At 34.5% G+C, this 21,638-nt stretch overlaps 1 pseudogene; it reads left to right on the top strand.

Annotated features, from left to right (window-relative positions):
• Positions 1-7,204: 7,204 nt before the first annotated feature.
• Positions 7,205-9,064, top strand: LOC147524425 (D-glycerate 3-kinase, chloroplastic-like; annotated as a pseudogene).
• Positions 9,065-21,638: the final 12,574 nt, after the last annotated feature.

Here is a 21,638-nt window from a genome sequence, read left to right as displayed (position 1 = left end):
CACATAACTGACAGATCTGTCAATAAACCAAGTTAAAAAAAAGTTAGAATTTGATACAACATAGAATTAGTCTTTTAGGATTTAACCCCTCCTGTATTTGAGTTAATTAGGTTTTCATCCTACTTTTCTTCCATTAAAGGAGTTTGAATTTAAGTTTGTGAAATACCTTTAGTGAATTTACCATTTAAGTTGATTTCACACCTTTGGTATAATGAAAGTTCGAACAGGAGTTCCACCCATGTTTTTGCTTCAGTGCTCAGGTTGTTGAGTGAAGAGTGTGAGTGTTGAACGCCTTTTCTTATAGTACAGCAAAGAGACAACTTCCAACGACTCTATAATTTTGGCCATTGGATCAAATGCTTCAAATTTTGACACGTGGCTATTTTAAATGTCTCTCTAAAGTCACATGCGAAGGGTAGTTTGGCTATTTTGATAAAAAAAAAGAAAATTTTATTATTATAAAATGGGTTGACCACGGTCAACTGAGACGACTCAAGGTCAATCGATAGAAATAGGACTAAAGCCTAATAATCGATAATTTTAGGACCTATCCCTAAATACCTCTAAATAAGTAGGACCAATCCCTAAATAACCCTAATATTATATTAAGTTTATCTAAAATGTAGTTTGTTGATTTGTGAGTTACATAATGCGGAACTTGTTTGTCATTCATATATGATATTGGTTAAATGATGAACTTGTTCTTTTTTCGGTACATTTGGGACTAAGTTTCCCTTAGATGCAATGTATTGATATGGTACTTTATTTCAAACCATTTGTCAGCAACTTTAATAGTTTTTGGTACTCAACTATTGGTGATATTATATTATTTTTATTTTTATTTTACAATTCATTTTTAAATTTTTTTTTAAGTTTAACTGAAATGTAATTTTTTAAACTGTGAGTTACAGATTGAAGAATATATCTGCCACTTCCATATGATTATATAGTGAAAAATAAACTTGTACATTTTTAAAGATATTTTGGGGTAAGTTTCCCAAGGATGTAATGTTTAAAGTGGTAGTTACATACTTTCAAACATTATGTCAGCTATTTTAGTAGTTTTTGTTACCTAACTGTTGGTGATTTCTTAATCCGTGAGTTATATATTGAGGAATTGTTTGTCACTTACATATGATGTTTGTTGAACAGAGGTGTGATTTTTTAATATATGTTGAACTAAGTTTCTCTTAGAAGAAATGTGTTAATATGGTAGTGAACTGGTGGGTGATTTTATTAATTTTCATTGTTTTATCTTATTTTATTGTTTTATATTTATTTTGTTAAGTATTGATATGTTAGTTATATATATTGAGGAATCTATTTCTCACATATGGTTGATATATATATTTTCACCGAATTGTAATTTTTTGATCTGTGAGTTACATACCGAGGAATTTGTTTATCACTTACGGGATATTTGTTAAGCAATTAGCTTGTGTTTTTTTAAGTTAATTTTGGGATAAGTTTATCTTGTATGCAACATATGTGTTAATACGGTAGTTACTTTGAAACCATAAGTCACCTACTTTTATAATTTTTGGTACTGATATGGTGGTGGTGGTTTTTTTACTTTAAATTTTTGTAAGATGTAATTTTTCAATACATTTTGTACTTAGTTTCAATTCATTCTTAGATCTTGGTTTAGTTTTATTTTGTTTTCAATTGGATTCCAGTGTATTTAGAGTTTGATATTATATAAATAAGTGTTCAGAAAAGTCCTTAATTTTAGTTCATTTTAAGAAATTCTAGTGATTTTTCAAAAAAAATTCACATCAAAATTTGTTCAAAGTTGCTGACGTTGTTTTAATGTATTGCTACTTAATGGATTGTGTGTGAAAAGTGTTAGAGAAGGAGAAGAGAGAGTTGTGGTAGTATTTTGAATTTGTTGAGATCCAAGGGTTCCAAACGGCCACACATATCTCAACAAAATCATGTGGTGATGAGCAAGAGATAAGTTCACATCAAGGGGGACAAGGAGAGAGGAGAGAAGTGTTTTTTCTATTTGAGAGAGAATTATTTGTCTTGACATGGGCAATGACAAAAGTGTCAAATTTTCATTGAATTGGTCAAAATTGGTGTTTTTGCCTGGATTGAGAAGAAATGGTACATTTCTTGTCTTGTTTAGGATATTACCCTTAGTTTTTTCCTCATGTGGATGATGTTTATACAGATGTGCATTAGATCCTGTTGAATGAACTGGCTGTAAAGATCTGAAGAGTTCCTCAGCAGTCTGACTATATCGGATAGAGAATTGCGAGTGTCCTGCCCTTTTAAAGGGGCAAAAAATAGTGACCAGTTTTTTTTTTGATTGGTAAGCCTGTTTTAAATGAGATTAATAACTCTTTGATTCTGGTGGGGTTCGAGCCTCAGACTTCTAGTATCATCACCCAAATGTTTTACCGACTTTGCTAGTTGGCACCTACTCAGTATAAAACCAGTTAGTTACTTGTTAAGCTTTCTAAACATTTAAAACTCAATCGAGTCATCTCCTTTACCAAAAAAGGAACTCACATCTTCTCTCCATTAGCAGCATCGCCCTAACGCCATCGTCCAACAACGCCACCCTCACTAAATGCCTTTCTTGTTTTTTGTTTTAATTATTTGTTGATGTTTTTCTTATATTAATCTGCTTTTTCTTCTTAATATTTTCCCCTCTACACACCAGACCACTAACATTTTTCAATGATGGGATTACTTATCATTAATTTTTTGGGGTCAATTATCGTCTATTTTTCTTGATGATTTACATCTCAAACTTGAAATCTTAATTTGATACAAAAATAATAAATATTGTAATCTCAAATAAAGAATGGGATCCCATAAAGAATATTATAAGTGTGGCGTTTGTTTTTCATATATAAAATAATGACTTGCCGGAACGGATTCCGGCAGCCGGAGCCATATCATGGCTAATGGTAGGTGCTGATTGGCACTCTGAGGTTGGGTTGTTAGAAAAATAAGGAAGTGAGTCAACCCATTATAAGATCAACAAATCATATTAAACTTGAAGAATAGGTGAACAAGTAACTCTTTCTTGTCAGTAGATCGAGTGGGACCCTTTAAAGGGGTAGGATGCTAGCAATCCTCTAGCGGATATCGTAGCAGTAACATTTTGGACCCATCAAATTATATACTCATGATAGTTTGTTTTATGGGTAATTTCCCAAACAGGCCCTAATAATGTCAATTGTTCCCAATTCGAACAATGTTAGCAACTTTTTGCAAAAAGTTATTGACATAACCTTACTAGGATCTGATAAATTGTGTTGTTATGCTACATGGGGCCTATTTGGGAACAATTGACGTTATTGAGGGCTTGTTAGTGAAATTAATATTCATCCACTTTTGAGGAACCAAAGTTTGTGTGGTATGAGGCTTATATTGCTTCTTTAATTGATAGTTCAATCGAATTTCACTCAGGAGGAGAGCAAATTCCACAATCAGTGAACTAGACATGTTACAAGGTTGAGGACAATATTGCTTTAAAACCTCACTTTTTAAAAGAGAAGGGAGAAGGGCTAAGTAATGGTGTACATAAATAATACTTTTCTGTTTTAGTTGTTGGTAAGGATGAAATGAGGTTGCATTGGTTAACTTAATAGGCAGCAAGTGTGATAACATGCATGTGAGTTGACAATCGCACTTGCAATGTAACTATTAGGCATAGGTGGAATGTTGTTTTTGCACTACGTCGTCACAATGAAAATTGTTTGAGAGTTGATATTGAAAGATATTATGGTTTTGAATGAAAATAAGTGAGGATTTTTACTGGTCCAATGGGCATACAAATTTGGTACTAACTGGAACATCTAAAATTGTGAGAGCTGATATTTCTGTGCTAAGTTATTATTGTTGTGAATGAAAATAGAGAAATATTTCTGACATTTGTTTCTCCTCACTCAGGAATATTTTGTATCTTTCACACATTGTTATGGTAGTGCAGATAAAATAGAATTTTTTTAACATTTTTTTTTCACTTGGGAATAATTTGGATCTTTCACTCCATTATGCAATACCGAAGCCATTATTTTTTTGTGTAGTGGTTGTTGCATTTGTGGCATGAATTTTTATTTTATTTTTTTCCTCTAAATAATGAGGAAATATATGAAGGAATAAGGAGTATGATACAAATTGCACCGCAAGTCATATTTGAGCAGCAAACCCTACTCCTAAAAAACAGACTGAATTGAGGCCAAAGTCATCATATTGGTGTCCATAAGTTTTTGCAATCTTTCTAAGTGAAAGGATTGTGATGCAAAAAAACCAGATGGCAAAAATCATAGAGTATTTCTAAAGATATTATATGTATCAATGCAAGATACCACATAGTTTCCAATCCCACACATCAAGAGTTTATATACTTATAGACTCTTATTTAGGATAGATTTTATCTCCATGTATGTAATTGTTGTATGGAGAGATTATTGGGTAGGATTTACTTGATTTTAGGTTCCTTGATTGTGGGTTTTATCTCTGTATAGTTGTATATTCAAATTTCAAATTTACTTCCCTGTAATACTTGGCCTGTAAGGGATCTATAAATAAATATTTTCTCCTTCGTCTTCTTAAGGAAACCAACCAAATCAAGTGTCAATTTTATATGGTAAGGTTATTAAAGGTCTTGAAAGGGAATTTGAGTTGTCAACTCTTCAGAAAGCTATTGTTGATTGTTTGCGGTCTAACCACGTGAAAAACTTTCTCCTTGTCATTCCTATGGAAGGTCTTGAGCAGCGTATGCCACCGGTTGAGTATCGTGCTATACCATGCGTGTGTACATATTTTAACAAATAGATATATATGTGACACATGGAAACATCTTCTTAATGCTCGAGTATGGTCTTACTGTGGGTAGGAAGTGTGAACACACTTTATGTCCAAGTCCTGACTAACTCACTTCTTAATTAGGTTCGGAAGTGAAATAAGAAGATGAGGTTGGAAATTGGTTGGAGTAGTAGGTTCGGAGAACTAACTTCTGACTAGGAACTCCAAATCCGAAACTACTAAGTTCGGAACCTTCAACTCCCAATCCAAACCTGAACATGTTTCCTTAATGTTTAAGTCAATAAATAAAACTTATTGACATAGGAAACTTGAGCTTCTGGAAGAGTCTGGATAAGACTTAACAAGAGATTGTTTCCTAGTTAAACACTAATTACTTAGCTAACAAGTAGTTATGGGAAACCTAATCTATTTTTATAAATAGAATAGTTGAAATACATTTTTAGTTTGATTCCTCTTCACAAGATACGTATGCATCCATTAAAGAATGCAGTTCAACTCATCATCTAGCTTCTAGATCTCTTCTTCTTCTTCTTGATTCAATACTTATCATTGTTTTTTGATCATCAAAAAAATACTGGTCTTTCTAGATTAAGAAAAATCATCACACAATTGGCGTCGTTTGTGGGGAACTATACAAAATTGATTTGATTTCTTCATGAAGATTTTTCAATTCTAGGTTCTCATACCCACCAATTTTTTGGGTTTTTGTTCTTGAGAGAAATCTTTTATTTTCTTCCCTTTGATTTGAAACAATGGTTACTACAAGAGCCAACGTAAATCAAGGTGATAAGGGGAATAATGAAGTCAATGACCCACCCGTTACTGATCAAAGACAATCTACACGTAGAGGAGATCGTCATTTTTCAAATGAGCATGGAGAAGAACCAAACAATAACACCCCTTAATCTGCAATAACCAACCAAGCCATCATGGATGTGTGATGGCTGAACGTGGTCGACAGGAAGCTTGCTTGTGTGTGTTTTCCAAGTGATAAGCATATAAATGCTACACATTTATGCCCACACTTATATTAAGTTGTCCAATTAATTGATATATGTTCCTTTGATTAGTTTGTTTCATTGGTTTTATAGAAATCAACATGAACGTGACAAAATGGGCTGAGACCTGAGCTTTTAAAAGGATTGACAAATGATCATGGCTTGGTTATAGAGAGTGTACTTGATACAAGTTGAAAATAACATGTAGAAGACTTCCTGAAGCTACTGTGAAAGTTTGGATTCCTGCAGTCAAAGTTGGAGGGCGCCCGCCGTCTATTTTGCCTATTTATGAGGGCGCACACCTTTTCTCTTTATTACACGAACAGTAAGTTTCAGAAATGATCAAATTTCCAACCGAATCACTCGGTTAAGACTCCCCACCGCACACAACTTTCCTAAAGGGATTCCATCACTCATGCAACAAGGAGGAAACCTATATAAACAAAGCAAGACCGAGAGTAAGGGCATCACATCTTTTGGAGCCGGAGATTGAGTTTTCTTGCACAGAGCAGCTGGAGCAGACGAAGGGTAGAAGAAGAAGAACCAACACAACAATATCGGTTTAGTGATGGCTTCTTCACCTTTAACTTGAGTTCTCTTATTTGTTTTGTGTAACTATATTTAGTCTAGGACAGACGAAGTCTTAAATTATTATTAGTATTTTGGGATTGATTTCTATGATATTCAATAGGTTTCATGTTCAATAAAATCTTCACTGTTCGTAAGTTAATAGCTAAGACTTAATCTTTCATATTGTATGTGATGCATGCGATATAGTTTGATATCTATCACTAGTAGAAAAAAGGCTTTTTGTGAGTGTTTTAAAATGTTATTTGTGACTGTTATGTTTGAAATGGTCACAAATGACAGAAAATGGTTTTTGTGACTGTTTTAAAAAGTTTTTGGTGACGTGCGTTTTCGAAACGGTCACAAATTGTATTTTTCTAAAGATGGGCGTATATGCGTAGGAGAAATATTTGTTTCGAACACGACAATCACATAATTGGTATAAATTAATTGTCACTGTTAAAAACTACTGACGTAAGAAATTAGAAACAAGTGCCCGCGATTCACGACTCGAAAAAATTCTAGACTTGCCCACACACTAACTCCCCACTTCTTTAAAACAGTAATAAATAAAAAAATAAAAAAACTCCTACACCAGTACAATATCAAAATTCTACCCCTCTTATCAAAAAACAAACAAAAAAACTTGCATTTTTTTCAATGAAGAAATAGGATTGCGACCGGTGTTCTGATCTTGGTTACAAAGAGGATTGCTTTACAACGATCAATTGAACCATGTTAGTTATTCTTATCTTTATCTTCTCCTCTCTTCCTTGTTAGGGTTTCTTTCTATTAAATTAGAGCATTTGATTCTGGATTTCATCTCTAGCACTTCATTCATTGGCAGTCAACACTTACTCCCACTCTCTTCATTTCTTCTTCAAATTCGAAGGTATGACTGGTGAGATTTATGGTAGTCTGAAAGCTTAACTACGATATTGCAGATTGTGTAGAACCCTAGCCAGAGCATGAGGCTTCAAGGTTCTTGCTTTGGGTGGGTTTGTGATTCCTTTTCATTTTCACTTATTCCCCGTTTTTCTTTTCATTCACAATATTGTTGCTTATCGTTTTAACTATGTGATGTACCTTTAATCAGGTTGCTATAATGGTAATTCTTGGAAGTTGGCAACCTGAATTGAAAAACTGAATTTGGTTGTTTTTTTAATTTTTTTAAGTTCTTTTCTTGGTTAAATTGGCTTTAATTGTATTACAGGAAGTCTGCCACAGTTTCGATCGATGATTTTTATTTAACTGCAGAGGATCAGGTAAAGATACTTGCAGTTCTGATATACATTCTTCTTCTCTATCTCTGTTTTCTAAATGCAATCCGTATACATTGAAGGCTAAGATGAGGGAGCAAAATCCAGGAAATACTATCTTGGGGGTATCTATATGAACACTCTCAATCCTTGTATACGTGTAACTGTGATGATTTTTTTGTTTTATATGTGAATTTGCATTCTCAGTTACGAGGAAATGCTGGAAGCCATGATCTACCATTATCATTTGAAACACTTTAGGGTCTAACTAAAATGACTAAAAAGGGTAATGCTCCCTACATGCTTGTTAATTATGTACTTTGCATTAGTTCTGATCTACTAATTCAATTACAAAAGTTCAAACCGGTATTTTCTCTATAGACACAGATCTTTCAAGTATTAACTCTATGCTATGCTTATGATATTTAGGTATGAAGATGAAGCTACCACGATATAATAAAGTAAGTACTAACAAACAACACTATTGTTGTTTGCTTATTGATACACATTATTTCAACGTTACTTATTCGTGAATTCTTCTATAGTCTGCATATCACAGGGAAGGGAGACAGAGCCGATCCTTCAAAATGGCTAGAGGTTAAAGGGCCACTAACAGTAAGATAGCAACATGCAAGACTTGTATGTAAATTTGAATTTCATCATGCCTGTTATGCTCACATCTTTTGCTCTTTGGGTGTCAATACAGGTTGTATTGTTCGAAGGTTAGATGCTTGGTTTTAAACCCGTTCCAAACGAAGTTGTTAAAGCTGTCGATCCACAAGTAAGGAGTCTTTGAGATTAGGTTGACATTAAAAGTAACTTACTGTGTTAGTGCATATAGGAGCAGAACACTTTCAACATGTTAATGCAAATGGATTTTGATTAGAATTATGTTTCACTTTCCAGCTGGAGGTTGTAAACAGAAACCTTGAAGCTTATTATGATGCATGGGACAAGTTCATTAATGCTAGGATAGTTATCAAGATTAAGGAGCCAAACTGCGTCTACCAATGGCGATTACAGGGTATGGTTAAATCCTTCGAAAAATTATTTAAACCTTTGTGCATGGGAACATTATTTTCAGCATTGTAAACATAAGTTTGGGGTTACTTTGCAGGCAGAGATTGCTACGAGAGGAAGGCAAACCCGGAATGTATGATGAGGAGGTCTGTCTGCAACTGTTTTATTTAAGTCCTGGCTTGATTGAATTATGAATGCCCGAACGTTATTGTCTCAAAGCTGCAATGATCACCTGATTGAAAACTTTCTTGCTCTGGATTTTTGTCGTCCTAGATTTTGGAAGTGTTAATTTGTGTCGGGTTTAAGACACTGTTTTTTTTTCTGCAAATTTTGCAGGTTAGGGACTTTGTTTCACGCTACTTTCCAGCATACAAGGCTTACCTTCCCGCACTGTACTCTGAAGGACCGCTTGGTTCTGATCCGAGCATCTATTAGTTGTTGATATTGATTTTAAAGAAATCCCATCCTAGGAAACTAGCTGACAGCAACTACTTAGAAGACTAAAGTCAGAACTGGAGACTATTTTTTATTTTTTATAATACGTATGAGCCTTATTTTAACATCCATTTTAGAATTTGTTAAATGTAAAGGTTAAATGTGCAAAAAGAAAGTTTATATCATACATTGAATGTTTAGTCATTAAAATTAGCGCTGCCATTTCCTTTCACATTAATGTTCGCTTAAATTTTTTACGATAAATAATTGCCCAAACGTAGTAAGTGATTTTGCCTTGTTCATTACTTTGGAAATGTACTTTTCATTTGTTTCACATGGTGATTCTTGATCTTGGCTAGTTTAAATACAAAAAACTTTCACTTTAGGATACAATAGTATTGACTTACACTCGATAATTGTTTTGCATGTAGGATGAATATGAGAATCAAGTTGTGGGGGGAGCTATACTGAGGGTAACGTAGTCCTCACCTTGTTGGGTACTACGAAATACTGTAGTTATGCTAGAGGTGTAGGCTATTAGCAAGGACGCGAGTTTGTTGGCTTCATCCAAGAATGTGTTGTGTTTTGGTGGGATAGAATGAATATGTTTCTATTCTACTGGGATATGTTTAATTTTGATTTATATTCAAATACATATATCGGCTTATCCAAGTCGATCTTGGTTTGTAAAGCTACACCTGAATTAATGTTTGTAAATACTATTTTGAAATTTAATGGATTATGTTTGTTTGTTTAGAAAACTTTTATCAGTGCAGATATGAAATGTAGGTCTAATTTAATGTGGAATGGCTAGTTTTTGTTTTCACAAATATTCACTATTTTTTTTGAAAAAGAAAATATACATATCATTGTTTTACCTAAACCGTCATGACTAATGGTACTTTTTATGACCGTTTGAAAGAATGAATGCATAACAGTTTATTTAAAACCGTCACAAATTATATGATTTGTTGTGATGGTTTTTGAGCAGTTGTTACCGTTTTTTTATGGTAGAGAGAGGCTAATCTGGAACAAATATTTGTGATGGTTTTGGGAAAAAAACAAATGACTCACTCCGCCACGGTTTTGCAAAAAAAAAAAAAAAAAAGTGACAAGACTTTTTGTGACTGTTTTTAACAGTGATATAAAGCCTTTTTTCTTGTAGTGTATCGTTATTAATTAAGCATGTTTTAACTGTTTGAGTCAAGTTTGTTTATTACTTGTGTTGTAAGAAGACGAATAATTATTTGAACTTGACCATAGTGCTAAAATGTTAGAAGATACATATTTGTTAAGAATTATCACATTCACATCATCGAGAAAACATTTGATACTCATCGATAATGCTACTCGTATAAAAACTAAAATATTGAATTTGATTCTAAAATTACAAACAATGGTTTAAGATGGACTCAATAGTCCTAGAATTATCTCAAATTGATAATACCCAATTCTTTAGTTTATTGCTTTCATAGTTAAAATAATTAGGTTTAGTAATAGTTAATTCAAATCTCCACAAAACAAACCTTGTTCAGATTAGGTTAGGAGATAGTCTAGTACTCAATTGTTCTAAGAAACAATCCCTGTGGGATCGACCCGTTTGCCATAATTGTCTACTACAATTGCCTTTGTGCGCTTGTGAGTATTATTATAAAGTATGGTTAAATTAGTCTATTTATTTAGGCTGTCTAGTTCTCTATAAAGTTTTTGGCACCGCTGCTGGGGATTGCAGTGGTGCAATTAAGTCTTAGGGTATTAATTTACATAATTCGTGATTTCCATTTTTTTTTTTTTTTTTTTTTTTTTTTTTTTTTGTAATCGTAGTTAATAGTTAAGTGTCTGCTTCAAAGTTTCTGCATACAACCACATAAACAAGTTCCTGACGACTGTGGGAAGTTGTCTGGAAAATTTCAAGTCTAACTGTGATGAATAGAGTGCACATGCCCCCTATTTGGTCTTTGAGATAAAGCACACGCCCCTTCTATTATTTCTATGAATTCAGGCATAAGGGCGCACACCCTATATTCCTTTGTTTCGTGAAGGCGAACTTCCCTTAAGTACTACTGTTTGTTTTGACCTTTTGCAGGCTACTTCCAGTCTTATTGCGGGATCTAGAACTTTGCTCGTGTCGTGTTCCAGTGCTGTAGGACACAGTGAACAAAGGAGGTAGACCTATGACTTTTGCAATTAATATTGATTGTCATGCGTGTTTTGCTTATTTCATTTGAGTCCTAGGTTTAGGAGTGGTTTATGGTTGAACCTCGGTCCAACAACACAATATTAGCACCGTTTGATTTAGAGATTGAACGAACACTAGTCCATAAGAGAGTTAGAAGTTCCACCGAGTTAGAGATACCCATAACCTTTGTCGGCAGTACAACAATTTTCACTGACATGGATGACAATAATAATGATGTTGTTGCCCAAGTACCTAGATCCATTAAGGAGTTTATCTACCCTACTAGAACAACTCGACCGTCTTGCACTGTTACACCTACAACCAATGCTAATCATTTTGAATTAAAGCCCAATCTGCTTGGGCTTCTTCCTAAGTTTAGGGGAACGGATGAGGACGATTCGTATTTCACGTAAGGGAATTTGAAGATATTTATGGGACTGTCAAACTTCAGCAGTTTAGTGATGAGGCTATAAAATTGAAGTTGTTCCCATTTTCCTTTAAAGAGAAAGCGAAGAGTTGGTTTCACACTCTTCTATCTAATTCTATAGCAAGTTAGGAAAAGTTGTGTGTTGTATTTTTAAAGAACTTTTTCCCTAGGCAACTGCTTTTAGAAAAGTAATTTCATCTTTTTCCCAAAATGATGGAGAGTCGTTGTGGAAGTGCATGGAGAGGTTCAAGAACATGCTCTTGCAGTGTCCTAATTAACCATGGCCTTGAGAAAGGTAGGTTAGTCCAAATTCTTTATGAGGGTCTTGATTTTAGTTCTAAGGCTATGATTGAGACCATGAGTACTGGGGCTTCTTTGATAAAAGTGTAGATGAACCATGGATGTTTTTAGAAGAAGTTGCTGAAAAAGTCCAGCAGTGGGAAACTAGCCGTGAACCTAAGAATGTTATGTTTCATGTTGTTGATAAGGATTTCGACGCGAATGCTAAAATGGTTGCCTTAGTTAGGACAGCTAAGGCTCTCGAGCTAGAAAATGAGCCTAATTCTCCAACTCCAGTTAATAACATTGAGACCCCTTGTTGTCTTTTGTGTGATAGTCTTGATCATGTAATTGATAATGCACAAGTGTAGCTAGACAAGTCAATGCTTTCAATACGTACCAGAAGCCAAGGAGCAACCCATTTTCTAATACCTATAACCCTAGATAGAGGAGTCATCCCAACTTCTCATGTAGGAATGGACCACATCAAATTGATCAAGGGGTGCAACTTGTGAAGCCCACCTCCCCAGCCATATTCTCAAGTCCTAGCTCACCAGTTTCAGCAACACCAACAACCACCACTGATCATTTGAAAAAAAAAATGTTTTGGTTACTGATACTTTTATGCTATCAATACTTAATTCTAATCTACTCTCATAACACAATCTATAGCATAGATGAGTCACGAGGTCATTCCACTCTTGCTTCTCAAACACTTAATGAAAAAAACATGGAAAATACTAATACCTGGATGATGAGAGTAATATATGGATGCTGCAAAACAGTAATTTATTATGCTAAAACAGTGAATTAACGATATAAGAAAGGTAACCTATGATTATCTCTAATCATAGTTTTGCTAGCAATAGAGACATCACCCCCACAAATCTCTTTGATGGGGTTTCTACTATCTAGTTCACCGTTTTAAGATTTATCTCTAAATCCCAAAACGATGAACTTGACATGTTATTTCAACCAACGACCATTCTAATTAACAATCATTCTCACGTGGCTTCATTAACCCCCTCTATTAGAGAGTTTAGCCTTGTGTCATTGGATTGAAACTATTTAAACAGTAAATTAAAGACATTAAAGTAAAGAAAGAATTGAATATGATATCTAAAGCTTTTATTGAAATGTTTAAATAGAGGCTACACTACAAACTAATTAACTAGACCTAAACTATCTTATTCTAAAGTAGGGAATCGAGCTTTTTATGAAGGATAGCCCTAATCTTCTTTATATATGAGAAGATTAGGTTACATTTTCGTGCATAGGCTTGGAAAGGGATTTTGGGCCTCTAAAGTGAGCCTAAGGCATATTAGGTTAATACTAAAAGGACCAATGTTGCTGGAAATTACTTTAGTATATTTTTCATCCATTTTTAGAGCTCTGATTGGGACAAAGCCAGGTCCATTGTAAAGCTTCTTCCTAGCCGGTCATTTTGACATAAAGTAGACCTAATTATGAGGGTTGAGTCCAAAGATATGTCATTTTGAAGTTCTGGTGGCTTTTTGTCCTTTTTCTTCTCGAATTGACTTTGACTTCCCAATTTTGACTAGGCTTGAAAAAGTTTTTTCTTTTTGATTCTTGGGCTTTAAACATAGAACTCTCTCAGTAATCATGTTGACTCATTTTCCATGCAAAAATGGTGTTTTTAGTAACCTAATCAGCTTCAAGACCTGAAATACACAAAAACACGTAAACAATACTAACTCTCATTTATTGTAAACATAATTGGCCTAAATATAATACTATTAAGGGGTTAAAACTAAAGTTTTGGGTGTTTATCAACCACCACCTAAAAAACCATCTCTTGAGGATACCCCTAGTCTTTTCATACAAAGTTCCTAATAATTTCAAAAAGATACCCAACAGAGTTTGCGTTCAAACTTGCAATCTATTGCCAAGTTGGAAATTCAAATGGATCAACTTGCAAATGTCTTGAGTGAGAGAGAGAATGGTAGGTTTCCTAGTTAGCCAGTCGGTAATCCAAAAGGTTAGTATATATGAAATAGGCTCTAACTTGAGCCAAGAGCACCACCATGAGCAAGCCAATCTATTACGTACTATTCTTAGGAGTGGTAAACATGTTGACAGAGATGCCTAGGGATGTTGAGGTCAGATCTGATCCTATAGAGCGTGAGGGAGAGGAGAGTGATGTAATTGGTTCTAATAGTCGTGATACTTCTAGGGAGAGCTTAGAGCCTCCTACTTCAGTAGAGGCTAGTCATGTACCATCTTATATACCTAAAGCTCCCTTTCCTCAACATTTGATCCTAGATAAAAAAGAAAATAATTTTAATGAGGTAATGGAGATGTTTAAGCAAGTTCAGATTAATATCCCATTACTTGATGCTATAAAACAAGTTCCTCCCTATGCCAAATTTCTTAAGGACATGTGTACACAGAAACGTAAGTTGAATGTGCACAAGAAAGTTTTCCTTACCGAGCAAGTAAGTTCGATTATCCAAAACCGAACCTCACCTAAGTTTAGAGATATAGGATGCCATACTATTTCTTGTATTATTAGTGATCACTACCCGTTATATGAACTCCACTTATACGAACTTTAAAAAAACTCCACCATGAAAAACAATGAATTAGAAGCTGATTTATGGAGGAGATGTTCTCCCCATAATATAGATCATTCTTAGAAAAAATCAGCACATCTGAAGATGACTAGACGTATCAAAATTAGCTTATAATGTTATAAAATTATCTAATGGTCCATATTTTTCAAATTTCAAAACCACCTTTGACAAGGTTAAACATTTTCATTTAGGCTGATTTTTTGTAGGAAGATTCTCCATTATTAGAAGACTTTCTTCACCAAAAATCAGCCCTCAATTCATCTTATAAATCCCCTTTTGGTGGTGGTGTTCATATAAGGCAGAGTTCATATATCGGGCTCGATATATGATTGAGAAGGCATTACTTGATTTGGGGGCTAGCGTTAATTTTTTGCCTTATTCGGTTTATTTACAACTTGGTCTTGGTAAGCTGAAACCTACACCAATTACTCTTCAATTGGCGGATAGGTCTGTGAGGATTCCACGTGGTGTTATTGAGAATGTTTTGATTATGGTTGATAAATTTTATTTCCCTGTTGACTTTATTGTTCTAGATACACAACCTATTCAAGATCCTAAGCACCATATTCCTGTCATCTTAGGCCATCCATTTTTTGCCACAGCTAATGCTATCATTAACTGTCGTAATGGAGTGTTGAAGCTTTCTTTTGGTAATCTTGTTGGGGAAAATGATATCAATCGATCCCCACTAAAATAGTTTGAATATGAACACTTTACACTTCAATCGAAAAATCTAAGCTTTCACTACAACCAACAACCACAAACCTTAGCTATGGAATTAACTATCACAAACAAGCAACACAAAATATAACGTTGTTCAGCCAATGATGCCTACTGCCACAAGAGCCAATTCTTTATAACTGTGGGAAGGAAGATTACAATCACTCCTCTCAAGTTTCTCCAAACTTACTAGATCTCTCTTCATTAATCTCTCCTTACAAGTTTTATCTCTTTGCAAGGGTTTTCTCTCAATTTTGGTTGCTCTCAAAATTGGTTTTCTCTCTTGTATGACTTTTGGATAAAAAAACCTTATTTTAATATATATAGGATTCTAAAATTTCAGTGTAAAATGAAATTATGAATCATCTCGATTTATTTGTGAAAAATCAGAATTCTACCTGTGCACGACATGGGGCGTGCACCCCTTGGGCTAGGCATGTTAGGGGGCGTCCACCTCTTGTGAACAATCAACTTCCAGTACTGATGTTACGCATCCTAGAGATTTTTGTGTAAGACTGGGGAGCGTGCGCCCTTCTCCAAGGCAAATTAGAGGGCATCCACCTGTTCATATCAACATGTTAGTACCAATTCATGTCATATGGTGAGGGACCACATCCAACAATCTCCCTCTCCCAAGCCATGAGGGGGGATACCAACTCTATACATTCCCAAATCAATAGGAGGAGTGTGCTATCATTCCGGTGGTAGCACAACAAACATAAAACTTTCTCTTCGGCAAAACTTTGGTCATTATATCCGACCCATTCTTGTAGGTATGGATCTTCTCAATGCACAATTGCTTCTTTTTGAGAACTCCTCTAATCCACTGATAACACACATATGTGTACTTAGATCTAGAATGAAAACTTGGATTCTTGCTCAGATGGCTGGCGCTCTGACTGTTACGTACAAAGAACTACAAATTGTTTATGTTTTAGCCCTAGTTCATTGAAAAATCTCTTTAATTCATCCATAGCATCTCTTTGCAACACTCAGTGGCTACAATATACTCGGCTTCTGTAGTGGAGAGGGCGATACACTTTTGCAACTTTGATTGCGAAGAAACTGCACCCCCTACAAAATGTAAATAGATAACCGGAAGTTGACTTCATCGAGTCAACATCACCTGCCATGTCTGCATCTGTATAGCTTTCAAGTAAGGTCTTACTCCCACCAAAACACAAACATGTTTTGGAAGTGCCCTTGAGATATCTAAATATCCACTTAATACCTTCGCAATACTCTTTAGCCAGATTTGACAGAAATCAGCTTACAACACCAATGGTGAAAGCAATATCCGGTTTTGTACACACCATTGCATACATCAAGTTGCCCACTACGGATGCATAAGGAATCTTTTGCATTTCTTTCTTCTCATGTTCACCCTTCGGACACTTACCTTTGGTCATGTGGAAATAGCCACCAAGCGAACAACTCACTGGCTTCGCTTGATCCACGCTGAATCTCTTCAACACATTCTCAATATAGCTTTCTTGAGAAAGTCAAAACTTTGCAATCTTTCTATCATGTGATCCACACACCAAGTATCTACTTTGCTTTACCCAAATCCTTCATATCCAAGGACTTAAGTCTTTCTTCAAATTGGATATCTTGTTGATGTTTTGGCCAATGATAAGTGCCCAAAAGTAATGATTTATATCTCTAATAATGTGTATGTTAGTCTCTATTTTATATTTAAATATTCTAATATGATGCAATTTGAGTTTTTTCAGGTCAAAGAACCTAAATGTGAAATATGAAGGGAAAATAAGTCAAACAAGTTAAAAAGGAATCACTGGGAATTACATCTAAAGGCCTAGGGCAAAAATGTCATATTTGTCTCCATAAGTGCCAAGCCTAATGGGACTCTAAAAGAGGATAATAATTGATCTAGAAGAGTCTTAAATTTGATCTCAAAGCTTTAATTTCAACTTCATAGGAAGAGGGGATCAACATGGAATATAATTCAGAGTTTCACAAGAATTAGAAAACTGAAAGCTGTTAGAAGCTGCAGCTTGGGAAATAGCCTGCAGGGAAAAGTGGGCCACGTCCAACTTTTGTCCAACCGAATTCAACTTTATTAGGATTGCGTATAGAAATATTCCAGAGAGTTTGACACCAAATAAACATAGGATTCGAGTCTCTATCTAAACGAACATGTAAGCCAATATATAAGGCACAAAAACCTCAGTTTACATCATTTATGAAATTTAGTTTTTGCAACTTAGATCTAGAATTAAGAGAGAATAAAGTTTAGACCTTTTCACCATTACCATCAGTAAAGATTATCCCTTTTCATATTGTACTCATAGCATAGTATGAGGAGCTAATCTCCCTTCTCTTGGGAGGGGAGATGAAGTCTTTTTCTTATGTTTTAGTTTAGTTTTTCTTCTATCATGTTCTAGTATAAATCCCCCATTGAGTTTATTCTTATTCGTCCATTGATCTAACAATTTTTTTGGAGGTTAGGAGGTCTTAGGGTAATTCATGATTGTGTAGAGCCAAATACCACAAACCCTAGATTCTTTTCTTCTAGTTTTTAATGTTCTAGTGTGATGATTGTATTCTTTATGGCACCTCAATTAGTTATATGGTTAATGCCACATGTGGATTTTTCATGACATCTAGAGTTGTATATTGAATGCCATTTAAAACACAATTTGGTTAGATAGAAGATATCATTGGAGATTGAAGAAGTACTTGGTGGTAAGGTAGAAAGCACGTTGAAAGCTAAATATTATCATCATGGTTATGAGCATAAGGTTTGTAGGTATGGTGAGTTTCTATTGGTGATTTATATTAAGCATGATTACCAATAATTAAGCGTGATTTATATTAATTAATAAATCACCAATAGAAACTCACCATACCTACAAACCTTATGCTCATAACCATGATGATTTTAGCTTTCAACGTGCTTTTTACCTTACCAACAAGTACTTCTTTGATCTCCTATGATATCTTCTATCTAACCAAATTGTGCTTTAAGTGACATTCAATATACAACTCTAGGTGCCATGGAAAATCCACATGTGGCATTAACCATACAACTAATTGAGGTGCCATAAAGAATCCAATCATCACACTAGAACACTAAAAACTAGAAGAAATAATCTAGGGTTTGTGGTATTTGGCTCTACACAATTATGAATTACCCTAAGACCTCCTAACCTCCACAAAAAGTGTTAGATCAATGGACGAATAAGAAGAAACTCAATGGGGGATTTATACTAGAACATGATAGAAGAAAAACTAAACTAAAACATATGAAAAATGCTTCATCTCCCTCCCAAGAGAAGAGAGATTAGCTCCTCATACTATGCTATGAACATAATATGAAAATGGATAATATTTATTGATGGTAATGGTGAAAAGGTATGAACTTTCTTCTCTCTGAATTCTAGATCTAAGATGCAAAAACTAAATTTCCTAGATGATGTAAACTGAGGGTTTTGTGCCTTATATAGTGGTTTACATATTCGTTTGGATAGAGATTCGAATCCAATGTTTATTTGGTGTCAAACTCTCTGGAATATTTCTAGAAGCAATCTTGAAAAAGTTGGATTCGGTTGGACAAAAGTTGGACGTGTCCCACTTTTCTCTATAGGCTATTTCCCAAGCTAAAACTTCTGACAGCTTTCAGTTTCCTAATTCTTGTGAAACTCTTAATTCTATTCCATGTTGATCTCCTCTTCCTATGAAGTCAAAATTAAGGCTTTGAGATCAGATTTAAGACTCTTCTAATTCAATTATTATCCTTTTTTAGAGTCCCCATTAGGCTTGGCATTTATGGAGACAAATATGACGTTTTTGCCATAGGCCTTTAGATGTAATTCCCAGTGACTCCTTTTTAATTTGTTTGACTTCTTTTCCCTTCATATTTCACATATAGGTTCTTTGACCTGCAAAAACTCAAATTGCATCATATTAGAATATTTAAATATAAAATGGAGACTAACATACACATAATTAGGGATATAAATTATTACTTTTGAGCATTTATCACAGCCCCCAACTAGTATTTTGCTAGTCTCTTAGCAAATATGTGTTATACTAGAGAAGTGTTCAAAGCTAACAATACTAATTAAATAATAAACTAACTCACTTTCACAGACATCATGGTTGCATTTACCATATACAACAAGGCCTTAAACCTTTGAGTTACCCTTAAAGGACAAGTTTTAGCCTCGTGAGGGTTTTCAGTTGATATACCCACAAAATCAATTTTATATATGAACTATGGTGAAATCTAGAGAAATTTTTGTTTTTTTAGTTAAAATGTCTAAATTAAAAGGTTTCTACTTATCACACCCATGATCAGAAAACATTAGGCTAAGGTTTTATTCATAAAGATAGAAAAGACTGACTAATCATCCTAACTAGAGCTTATTCATTTTTAACCATTTTGATTCCTTTATCTTTTCCAAGCAACGAAATTTCTACCTCACCTTTGGATTAGTATTTTGACTTCAAGTCTCACCATTTCATACACTGACAAGAAAATCTCTCTTAGATAAGTTTTCTATTTACCTTCATATGCAGGGAAATGAGAAAAAAGTAGAACATCCCACATATTTAGTCAGAAAGACCGAAATTTGCAAATATATAAATAAAGTCTCATGAAAAGAATGTCAATCACATTTGAAGTGTCAGGTCCTTCACTTTAGCGTCCTCTCACCTATTCTACACTTCATATCATACTTTAGTGATAAGTCTGGGTATTAAGATGGGGCTTAGGACATGTTAACAAGAAAAGGGTAAAAATGATTCAATTTTTTTTGAGAATATACTAAAGACTTTTTGCACTTGACCTTGCTGGAAATTTCTTCACTTTGTAGATCATAATACTTTAAATTTCTCACCACTTCTGCTCAATTATTTCTATTTTTTTTTTTTATATATATATATATATATATATATATATATATATATATATATATATATATATATATATATATATATATATTTCAATTGGATCACTTTGAGCAAAAGGGATGCTTTCTTCATTTTCTTTGGTAAATTTCCTTCAGAATTTTCTTCGTTCTAGCTTTCTCCTTAGTTCTTTAGAAATTCTCAGAAATATGGGTAAGGCTAATAATATGGGATATACTCCTTATCTGGAGTTGGGTTTAAGATGATTGGTTTAAGAATAAAAGGCTTAATATATAAGGCTCAAAAGGGGTTAACATGATAATCCTACTAGGTGGGATAAAGGCTGATTGGTTCACTACTTGACTTATCAATATGATATTCTGCTTTGAATAGACTACAAGACCTAATGGCTATCTCTCCAATTGATGCCACCTCGTGATTAACCAAATCAAGAATAAATGAGACTACACAATGAATTTAAGCACAGAAAAATGGTTGAATTAACTTGGACTCAGATTTACATAAAGACTTTCCAAGAAATTAAAATTTAAAGGCTCAAGTCTCACAGGTCAAGTCTCTGTACTAATCATCTAGTTTGGTAGAAGTTTAAGTTGCTCTTTCATTTGAAATTCCTTTAGTGGTGTATTATATAAACTTACTCTACTAATAAGCGGTAATTTCATTAGTCCGAAGTCCAAAGTCCAAAGTCCATAAACGTCCGTTTAGTCAAGTTACCTTATTCACGCGGGTTGGTAGGATAGGTCGAGTAAGGGATCGTCCATACCTTAGGGCTCGACAAGGTTCACAAATGGATTTATAGCTTTTAGTGAGTAGGATTTTAGGTTATTTTTCTGGTTTAGGTAAATTAACGGTAATATAATTAATGTAAAATAACAACGATTGATTTCTACGTAAAATAAACAGAGATAAAGATATAGGAAAAAGGTTAACCATACTCATGCAAAATCAGTTTTCAAAGTTAGAGTACCATATCACTACAGCTCTAATCCGTCTCGAGTTCATAAACAAACCCGAGACGGTGTCGAGTATCGATCCCTAGTGAGATGCACGCATCTCTGAGCTCATCTCACTAGCATAAGGAGTTGAACTAACATTCCATCTCTGGAATATCATTTTAGCTCCTGGTTTGATTCTACATCAGCTGGACAAACCAGAGAGCTAACTACCACCATAGGGTCTCACACGAGACTGGACCTAGTGTAAATTGGGTCTCGCGCGAGACTCAACTGGAGCATCAACACTCCAAACTTGGCCAGTCTCAATCATTTTGGGACCGGATGCATAATCTAAACCTAATTTCTAAATAGTGATTCTGGAACATTAAAGTGTCAATCCTGATCCTCACATGAGCATCATTAACCCTCCCCTTGGGAGGATTTTAGCTCATGGTCATTGATGGATTGATTGATCTTATTGTATACACTAAACAAGTAAATGAAGAACTAGAGCTTAACTTAAAGAAAAATAAATTTATTAAAGTAA

This window comes from Coptis chinensis, chromosome 1 (assembly GCF_015680905.1).
Source record: "Coptis chinensis isolate HL-2020 chromosome 1, ASM1568090v1, whole genome shotgun sequence".
Classification (NCBI taxonomy): domain Eukaryota; kingdom Viridiplantae; phylum Streptophyta; class Magnoliopsida; order Ranunculales; family Ranunculaceae; genus Coptis; species Coptis chinensis.
This window is presented reverse-complemented; position numbering and strand designations above follow the sequence as displayed.